Source organism: Nipponia nippon, unplaced genomic scaffold (genome assembly GCF_047370975.1).
Source record: "Nipponia nippon isolate SJK-2023a ecotype South Korea unplaced genomic scaffold, ASM4737097v1 scaffold_5, whole genome shotgun sequence".
Lineage (NCBI taxonomy): Eukaryota > Metazoa > Chordata > Aves > Pelecaniformes > Threskiornithidae > Nipponia > Nipponia nippon.
This window is the reverse complement of record NW_028262369.1, coordinates 99,254,897-99,265,586: the sequence shown is the minus strand read 5'-3', so window position 1 is coordinate 99,265,586 and position 10,690 is coordinate 99,254,897. Positions and strand designations below refer to the sequence as shown.

Sequence of the window (10,690 nt, the reverse complement as noted above, 5' to 3'; positions counted from 1 at the left end):
TAACAGACTTCTCCATCGTGCGTTAGGAAGAAGAGTAATGCTGCTGAACGGTGCCAAAAGCAAGCAGGTGTGCAGATAGCATTGGGTGCTGTCAAACCGATTTCATTTTCCATTACACACCATGCAGACTGCCAGAACACTTCGACACGATGGAAAAATAAGCAAAAACACTTCACAACAATGCAGGCTGAAATTGTCTCTTTCTAGAGAGGCCTCCATAGCAAGGGGTAGGGGTAGCAAACATTTAAGTCAAAGGAACCACTGAAAAAAATAGTGATTTTAAAAGCCATTTGAAGCGGAATAGAAACGTGGCAGGATGACAAACCGGGAAGTGCTGGCTTGTTTCAAACGGATTGCTGAAAAAGACACTTGCAATTTCCCCATTATTTCATTCTGCGGGCATATGCCGGGGTAATTAAAAAGCTTTTTTGCGTGACTATGGAGAACATCACTGTGGAGATGGCGTTCCCAGCACCGCAGGGACAGGGCTCTTCCTGATGCCCTTCCCAGGCGTGGGGCACGGTCAGAGAGGGAATCTGCTTTCCCCCTGCGCCTATGCCTCTGCCCACATTCAGCTTCTCTCTCATGTTCAACGTCAGATTAATATATTAATTTTGATTATTTTGTTCCTCCCATACTATTATTTGCAGGATTAAACAGCAGCTTAGAAAATGCCCACCATTAAATAGGATGGCTTCTTTCAAACATTTAATCGTCTGTCATCTCGGTGACTTCTTTTCCCCAAAGGTAAGCCTGGGCCTTTCCTTACAGGGGACTCAGAACAGGACTCTGCAAAGTAACGCCAGGAGATTTCGCTAAAGCAGTCCACGCAGACCCTCCTGCTAGGTGACATCCCGGCTTTGAAACACCGATGCTCTGACTTTACAGCTTTAACGGATTCGTTGAACTTCTGCAAAAGTCTCTGTGACCACCAATGACTTTCACATTGCCTGTCGTGGTAAAACACCACTCTAGGAAGCGAGTAAAACTAACAAAAAGATTAAGCTCGGTTTTGTGCAATAGTATTACGGATGGTAAAGCTTACTTTCCATGACCAAAATTTAACCATTCATAATACCATTGATTCTCTTATACCGATGATACTCATTCTGTGTCTAGCCATGTGAGTTCAAATCAGGACCATTAGAAACAAGGAAATACATTTTCATCAGAGGCTTGATGAACAACATTTTTCTGTGTGGCGAAGCTCCATTTACCCTGATTTTCAAGCTTAAATTCACTGAAAACCATTACTTGCAGAGACAACTTCCTGCATCACAACAAATTGATTCCTTTCTCCATGCATTAAGAAGTTTCCCTAAGAAATGAATCCAGAAGTGAAATAAGGTACATAAGACTTAGTACATTTGGGGAAAAAAAAAAAATAGCATTCAGGAAGATTATCAGAGAACTAATTTGCCTTCCTGAAGGACAGGCCGCGCTTGGGTACGGAGCGAGCTGCCTTTCCACAACTCTTTCCACATATACCCTTTTAGGGGGGTTGTTCTGACTTTTCCATCACACTTGACATTAACTTGAAAGGCTGTCATTGTTTTTCTCTCGACTAAAAAACCCTTCCTGCTGATAGGTGCCCTGAAGTGAAAGAAAGCACCTTCAGAAACAGGGAGAATGTGCAGGCATCATAAGATTTCTCTTCCTATTGCTAACGTTGTTTGTGAACTAAACGTAGCTCTTTTGCCCTTTAAGCTTTATCCCTATGCTTTTATCTTTAGCTTCATTAGTCTCTTTAGAACACATTTCAGACAGGCTTCAAAGCTTTCCCATGTAGAAAATAAAATTTTCAGATAACCTGAACTGCTATTTTATTCTGATTTTTCTCACATATTGCTCCCCCCTCGCTTTTATTTCCTATATCTAAAGACTTCAAAGGTTCATAACTGTTGGTTGAGAGGGCTGGATGCTATTAAGCAGATGTCATTACTCTCTTCGTTTTTTAACATTTCTCTTGAGAGATTTTTTTTTTTCCCACTTTAATCCTCTCTTATGACTTCAGGATTTGTTTTTCAACCAATAGTCCAGAGTACATTTTTATTTCTAGCACTTGCTAGTAATGAAATGCGGATTATTTGTCTTAAATCCATGAATTCATCAGCTATACAGCAGCAGGATCAAGCAACAAGCATTACTGATCTATGTTTCACTGCATGATTTTTATGAAACAAGCAAGCATAAGAACACAATAAAGTGGGATACGCAATTATTTAGCCTAGAATCCCTTATTAGCTTTACCAAAATCAGGAATTAGTCACTTGCATCGAATTTTAACAAGGATTCTACTAAAAAGCATATCAGGTGAAAAAGTCCAACATTTACCGCACAAGAGCTGCAAACACACAAATTATCCGTCTCGGAGTGAGAATTCCCTCGGGCATAACGCACACTCACAGAGCCGTAAGCTACTCAAGGGGAATATCATTTTTTTTTTAATTGTCACATACTTTTGCCTTGCATTTTGCCTTAACTTTGCTACAACTGCCTCGCACCCTTCATTCGGTGCTGCCTTTGGGTGTGCTGCTTCTCATGGCACCTGACACCTAAACTCTTACCTTCCTGAGCCGGCAGAGAAGTAGGGGTGCACCTAGTTTCCCCAGAACCCGAGTTTGTCAGGCTCCCAAATTCCCCCAAGGATCTCAGGGAACGGATACCTCCAGGACGAAGATGCTCAGAGGACGTTTCAGACCCCGCCAAAGAAGACACCCCATTTCCAGAGGCATTCCCATTCTGGTTCTTCTGACAGCTACCGCACGAAGTGCTCCCGAGAAATAACACTGTGTTCGTTCTCAGCTTTAGACTTCTTCAGGAAAAAAAGTTAGACGTGCTCATTGTATTTCCCTGCGTTGGGCTGATCTGAATCCAGCCTGCTCTTGGTCCGACGTTTTCCGTGATGGCAGCGCAAGCGGAAGGAGAACGCAATCGTGATAACACGCCGCGATAATATAGCGCCCCGCATATCGTACAGTCCCACAGTTTATAAAGCAAAATACACTACTGGAAAATGTCAATACATTTTTCATAAAGAGTGAAAATTGAGTAACATTATTCAGAGTAAGAAATAAGCTGCAAAGAATACAATTGGAACAAGGGAAAAAGCTCCCTACAGCTCCCTGGCAAAAGTAAGGTTATGTGCTGAATAGAGCTAACCAAAATGTATCAGATACCCCCGGCACTCCTTGCAAGGGAAAAAAACCCAAACCCACCCTTACCGCAACATCAAAACTGTATTTTTAAAAAAACAAAATCAATTAAATTCTTGAATAACTTATGAAGCTCTAATGGAAAAAAAAAAATCCTTCTGTACAACTTAAAGCACATCTGTTGTGAAATAATCAGACGCACCAGCAAACCGAAAACATAACTAACTTCATGTAGAATATCATTTCACCTGTTGTTTTTTTTTTTTTAAATGTCCACAGAGATTTCTTTAACTCAACACATTAGAAAGCAATAGTTTGAATCTAGCCAGAAACTCAGGCCGCAGTTGCTAGGGCAACCCTGCCTTTCCGAGCCGCTTGCTCCTTGCTTCACATGCCAGCATTTCAAAATATTTCACCTGGGCATATGAAGCAGGACAGAATTCTAAATGGCACTCTGAAATTTAAAAAAAAAAAAATCTTACAAATGTTTTTCTCCTTAACAAGCTGCTCCTGTTTTATTAACTGAATCCTGAGACAGGGGAGCTGGAAGCTTCACTAATATTTCCTTTTAGATTCACAGTCTTAAAGCATATTCGGTGTACAAGCCCTCACCCTGCTGGCCAGACCACAGGCTGGCTGCCTCAGAAACCGCTGCTACCGAAAAATAACCATCTATCCATAACGTGACAGGGGCCTAGGAAACATTTGAGAGCAATGTTGTATTTAGTTTATACAGGGAAAGCTATGAGTTAAAGAAAAAAAGTTAAAGTTAAAAGTTGAGTTAAAGAAAAGCGCATTTCTAAGAGCAAAAATAAAAGACCACTGTGTATTTAAATATACTCTAGCTAAAAGTGCTATCATTCTATTGTAAAAGAAACTTAAGCACTCCTTCTGCCCCCAGCTTCCTACAAATTGTGTATTTCGAAATACAGACATACTGGCAGGGGGCTTTCCTACGGGGCCAGAAAGGAAGGAAGGGCGAAAGATACGTGCTCTATCAAAACATATGAAAAACAATGCAAAAAGTTAAAAACTTCAGGGGGAAAAAAGTCACTGGATTTAGACTTATTTTAGGAAGCAGTGCTTAACTAAAAAAAAAAAAAAAAAAAAGAGAAAAAGAGACTGCAAATGCCAAACATGGACCTCGGGATAACAAAAGCAAGTTCAACCCCCCGCTGAAGCCCTGCTCGCTGTACGAAACCGAAAGCAGTCAGATTCAACTCTCCTGAACGCAACCGCGGAATCAAGCCCGTCGCTCCTCAGCACCGCTTGCGCTCTGAAGTCCTCCCAGGCTGGGGGCTCCTGTGGCCAACCGGGGTTCCCGCAGCGTGCCGGGCCAGGGCCGCCCTGGCAAGCAGGCCGGCGGCAGCGCCAGCCCACGAAGGGCGCAGGGGAGAGGGGCGCAGCCTGGGGAGGCCAAAACGCGCAACATGAGGGTGAAGCGCTCGCGCGAGAGGGGAAGAACCTCTTTCAGGTGGCCTTGTTTGGCAAGACGCGCCCAAGAAATGAAGCCCCGCGCCGACGGCTGGTAGGAACCGGCACCTAAACCCATCATAAATCACAAGGCTGAAGAGTCGCCCAGGGGAGGCCGGGCAGAGCCAGGAAAAGACGAAGCAGCTGCTTTCAGATTTTGAAGGAGACCCCTTATCTTCTCGTATGAAGTGAGCAGATCTTGTTCGGCTGGGATGAGGTTTCAGATTAAACAGGATGCTTTGGTAGCACGTTTCATTCTAGACAGCAAATATGAGATTTAAAAATTTAATTCCACCATGGCAGAAAAATCTGATGAAGTAAAGGCCTTCTAATGTTTATGTATTTAGAGGCCGTTACTCTGGACTCCTTGTTAATTTACACTGTTCAATCAAGAGGTGCAAGGCCTGTGGTTTATAGTTTTAACTCTAATTTCAAGATATGCATGAATTTTGGAAAATAGCAATAGAGGAGCTGTTTCACACAGATGAGCATCTCCATCCTGAAGTGGCAGAACTGGCTTGGTGTGGGACTGGCAACAGTAAGAGCGCTGCCCAATTAATTTTTAATACTGTTACACCATTCGGCTGAATTTTACCCTGTTTGTAGCAAACCTTAAACCGTTGAGAAGCAATGCCTGCAAAGAGGGTAAAGCTGGCTTTCTTGGCTAGCACTGAGGAGTAATCAGCACACACACCAGAGACACCAAACAAACTCCTCATCAGAATACCTTTATTGCACATGCTGAACAACGCAAACCCACAACAGATAACGCAGCCCTTCAATACACGTAGGCAGGCACCAACACGCCCAGCTGCACAACATCCACCTTCCCCCAGTAGCTGCTCTCTCTGGATGGTAAGAGAATGTAACACACGGCGTGCAGTGCAATGCTACTAAAAGAAAAACGTAACACCGGCTTTGCGATTCTAGGAAGTAAACTCTGCTTACCGTAGTTGCATAGTAGCGACGGGAAGGTAAACATGACGTCACTCTGACCAATAAACAAATGCTAACTAAGGGAGCAGGTCTGTGGGCTTTTTTCTTTAGCTCCTACGGAAGTTATTTCCAGAAGTTTTTTACTACAGTTGTGAAATTCTACCTCTTTTAGTAGTACATTACCTCAGTGAAAATGATTCAGTAAGAAAACAAGTCTTTGTGCACGACAGCGTCAAGAAAAGAGCACCAGTTTTTCAATCCTAAATAAATCCTCCCTCTCCAACTTGAGTTTGCGATGAGGTGATTTTTAAAATTCATTTTTAATCTGAATGCATCATCGTTACAATTCAACCCGAGAAGCTGCCGTCCTTGCACAAGGAACGCGCGGGGCAGCCGCTTCTTCAGCACTGCATCTCGCCTCCCTACGACTTCTGTACCAGCGCTCCATTCGGTCAGATCCTTCCAGACCACAAGCAGACCAGCCAAAGCCGCGCCAGCGCCAGCAGAGATCCCTCCCTGGAGCTCAAACCACGCTCCTGCGAACGTCCAGGCAGCATTTGCCGGGTCCGCAGCGCCAGGACACTCTGCAGTCAACTTCAGCTTAGACGGCGCTCCAAGTCCTCAGCTGCCTCCACAGCCGGACCTTCGCAAACAACCCGCATCACAGCTGAATTTGGTGTTGCAATTAAGTGGCACAAAACTAAATTTAAAAATTAAAAATTAAAAAATTTAAAAAACTAAAAATAAAAAACTAAAAATTAAAAACTAAAAATTTAAAAAACTAAAAATTTAAAAAACTAAAAAATTAGAAGTGTATAAAATGTATAAAATTGCCATCTTCCCGCCTTTACTACCCCTCCAGCCCTTCTCCCACTTTATTCAGCTCTCTCTCCCACTGACTAAATTCACAGGCAGTAATTTTAGTGCTAAGGTCATATGAAATCATCTCTTACCTATGCAGTCTCACCTGTACATTCATATTAGATTCCTTTGTTTTCTCTAAACCCAGGGCATTCTGTCTAAGTTTAATGAGTCCATCATATTTTAAACAATGCACATTTCAGCAATAATCACAGCACCTAAATCGATGACACCGTAATTATAACGGCCACATGTATTAGCTGCTGAGCTTTACCAATTATTTAGTGACTCCCCAGCTCACACGCACGTACACGCTGCAGTTACTTACTGCTGCCGTAATACAGATCAACATGAGCTCCTTCCACTCCTCTGAAAAAAAAAAAAAAGAAAAAAGGAAAAAAAAGCAACTCTAAAAACCATCCTAAAGGCTTCCAGCTATTCCGGCAGCCCGCACGGACAACTCTACGACATGTCAAATCAACGCGGCTGGTTTCTTGCGAGACCCCCGCTCAGTGGGCTGCTAATCAAGCCGGCTGGTGAATCAACTATCGGTGTAATGAGCAAAAGAAGAAATCTGCCCACTCACCCTCTGCAGAGACTAGTAATAACGCCGAACAGCTGCAACACAGCTGGTTCGTCCACACACACCACTCAGCTTTGCAAGGTGTTTTCAAACAAGCGATTAGGTAAACTCTTCACTTCAGGCAAAACCCTCACCTCTGCTGCCTCTAGGATATTGTTCGTGTCTCTTATACGCATCCATCCCTCTTGTAAGTTTTGAGTACAAACTGGTAGGTTTTTTTACAGTGAGTTCCCGTAACTTTGACAAATCTAGCAAGAACAGACACTGGTTGCCTTCACTAAGGGCACAGCGTGAGTTCGGCCCTCCCTAGCAAACAGAGCACTCACCCGGCAGCTCACTTCCAAGTCTCTGCAAAACTTAAATTTCCAATGCTCACAGCACTGCTTGCTCCTGCCTTAAAACAAACAAACAAACAAACATCATGAAGCCATGTCTGAAACTGTTTTGCCAGAACTTTAAACCCAAACATCAACTTCACTGGAGACAACAGTGTGTTACCATAGCGGAGCTTCCCCTGCTGAAAGCAGGGCGGTTTCCAGTTTTTTGGTCGCGACCCTGGCAGGAGCCGCTGCATCAGGGGAGCGTACGGTCAACCCCACAGCAGACCACGCACGCCTTGCCACGCGTGCAGACGCACCTTCCTGTTAGTCTCTGCATCTTCACCATTGCTCTGACCGCATCTTTAAGAGAATACTGGTTCTAATAATCATTAAGCCAAATTTCCGCTGCTTTTCCGACACAGAGAGTAGCCTTTTATCCGTCTCTAAATCACATGGACAACTCAGGTGAACAGGATCGACGGCTTCTCCTGCAAGACCCAGGCTGTCGCAGACGGTGACGATTCCTTCACACGATGAATACCGGACGACCTCTTTTGCCACGCGGCGTGCTGCCTGCAATTGGGCTTGAGCCCCACAACGCAAAGCCGCCCGTACGCCCTCTTCACGCAGCACCTGGCTGGAAGAGCGTACATCGGTCAGTTTGCAAACCACAAGCAGTTTCCAAAATGATGACTTCAAACGTACAATTAAGTTGGCTGAAGTGGCAGTGACTGAAATACATAATTTTGCATTTGAAAACACATTCAAGCCTAAGAATCAAGTCTTAAATCATGCGGTAGGACATGCCAAGCTGCTAGGAAAAGATGCCGAACTGAGGAAGATATAACAATTGTTTGGTATGACGGTAATTAAGTTTTAATATCCTGTCCACAAGCTGCCCTGCTTTATCACATGGTGATACCTGTACGAAACTTAAAATGGTAAAAACACATATTAAAGCATGAGCGCTGTTACAAATCAACAACTCAGTCTTTCTGCATTATTATTCCTGCTTTTTAATTTCCACTTTTGGTCCTGGTAAAAGTTAACAAATTCAGCTGTTCTGAATCTGCTGAGCAAATTCGGCATGTTTCTTCATAAAAGGGTAACTAAGACCCGATCAAAAAGACGCTGGGAGTTAGAAGCAAGGTATGTGGCTCAAATATATTTTGCCTAATGCTTTTGACTCCTTGAAAATACAAATCTGACAATTTGCTTAATGTGATTAACCTCTTTATAATAACCTAGAAAAGCCAGCTGAAAGCATCAAGATCATGTTTATCTACAGTAATCTGACAGAGCCACACACACTATTCTGCTCTCTTCAGCTCTGACTGGACAACCAGTTGGGAATTTAATACCTTATTCAGGTGAGAACTTTTAATTAGAGACTCTCACCCAAGCCCAGTGACGTCAGATATGCACTCTTTCAGCCTGGATATAGTATTTCATATCTACAGAGTTTTAAAATAATCTGTCCATTTCACACAAAATAAATTAAGCTTCGATGTACAAGTGTTGCTCCTTATTAAGGGATAACGCATTGACTTGACAGGTACATTTGGCACAGAGGAAAACCAGCAGCAGAACTAGAAACAGCTTCTCTCAACAAATTCCAAGTTCCACCACGAGCATATCACTACAGCAGGATGGTCCCATTGTAGGGTCACGGAGATCACAACTTTGGATCTTTGTAGGATCACACAAATCCTATTAATCATCACACACAGAACGTAAGACTACTACTAAACAGCCTTGTTAAGTGATAGAAGTAGGACACCTGTACAAAATGCTTCCCCATTTAGAAGCTAGCCTACTCATTTAGAGTATCAAAAAAGAAAAACCAAACCCAAACCCAAACCACCTGAACACACTACTACGCCTAAAGGGCCACATTCACAACTGATTTTAAAAACCTATAAAAACATGTATATTGTGCTCACCTCTACTTCTAAGTTACAGATATTGAGACATAAAACATGGAATTGAAACTACACGTGTGTATACATATATATATAAAATAAATAAAAAGCCAGGGTTTTATACATATCATACAATTTTTATCTTGACATAATAAATTAACTCCTTCCTCCACACCAAACACTTTTCAGTAGGGGTATATACCCTTACAAAAAGCTAGCTACACACCATATGCAAAAAAATCCCCAGTTTGACAAGTTTTTTACCATTTTATTGAAAAAGAAGAGTTACATGTTACACTTAATTTCAGCTGAAGTTACAGTGACTTTCAACACCAGGTCAATTTTCAGGTCTCCTTTTCTGGCTTCCCGCCCTCTGCTCTCACCAGTTCCTGCACTGAAGCCGACCACGGACTGTGAAGGGGGCAGAGGGACTTGGACTGCAGCGGCCAGCACGTTCTGCTCTGAAGCAGGGCAGAAGGAGAGAGAAGACACAAAGGAAATGCAAAACTGATGTTTAAGACAGTCTGTCGGTTCAAGTCAAGCTCTATCAAACCCAGTTTATATTATCTAAATAAATAGGGGATTTTAATTAAGATTACTTTGAATCCCTATTGATGCCCATCATATTATCGATAACTATTTTCAAAACCTTCTTATTCATAAAATATGGATTTAGTGAAAACACCGCACAGAACCCCATCAACACACTTGCGTGTCACACCTTGCCCAGCCGAGCCTCTCCAATTCTCATTTGAGGCGGCAGAACGGGATTCCTAAAAACGCATAAAGCCTCTCAGGTTTTTCCAGAAGTCTCCTTGGAAAAGGTCAAAGGCTTCAGAGCCTGAAGAAGCCCTAACCTAAACTGCCTCCAGCGAGATTTTCAGACTGCCTACCTCAACATTAGTCCCTCCAGTGACCCTAAAGCCATTAGCGATTGTAACTTAGGGCAGGACGCTTTCCCTGTCTGAACTGGAGGAAGACGCACGGAACTGCCAAGGCAGCGGGGCTGCAGGGCGGCGAAGCCCCCACACGCTATGCGGGTCTCGGCCCACAGAAAGCCACTGTGAGGGCAGCGCTACCCGGTCCTCCGGCCATGCCAGGCCCAAGAGCACGCCAGGAGCGGCCCGAGGCCCGGAGCAGCTCCGGGCCGCCCGCCCTCAGCCACGGCTCGGCGGCGGGGAGAGCGGCCCAGGCCCCGCCGCCCCGAGAGCCACCCCCGCCATGGCGGCCGCCGCGCGCCTCCCGCTTCCCCGTCAGGCGGCACCTACCACTGCGCGCCCAGGGCGGGGGGGGAGAGGGTACGCGCGGCACGTACCAACCGGCACTGGCACGGGGGGGGAGGGGCGGGCGGACAGTGAGGCCGAGCCTCCGGGCCGGCGCGTACCAACTGCCGCAGGTCAGAGGGGAGCGCGGCCGCCACCTCCCGGTCTGCTTGAGCGG

At 44.4% G+C, this 10,690-nt stretch overlaps 1 long non-coding RNA gene across 4 annotated transcripts; it reads right to left on the bottom strand.

The window, feature by feature from the left end:
* Positions 1 to 5,347: 5,347 nt before the first annotated feature.
* Positions 5,348 to 10,512, bottom strand: LOC148052404 (uncharacterized). 4 transcript variants are annotated; one of them, XR_015698866.1, is made up of 6 exons: positions 9,972 to 10,512; positions 9,515 to 9,711; positions 7,507 to 7,965; positions 7,335 to 7,402; positions 6,754 to 6,794; positions 5,348 to 6,264 (listed from the first exon to the last, which is right to left on the bottom strand). It is a non-coding gene; the product is annotated as an uncharacterized LOC148052404 (long non-coding RNA). The 4 variants fall into 4 exon arrangements; XR_015698868.1 differs by having other exon boundaries at positions 7,646 to 7,965; XR_015698869.1 differs by having other exon boundaries at positions 7,507 to 7,961.
* Positions 10,513 to 10,690: the final 178 nt, after the last annotated feature.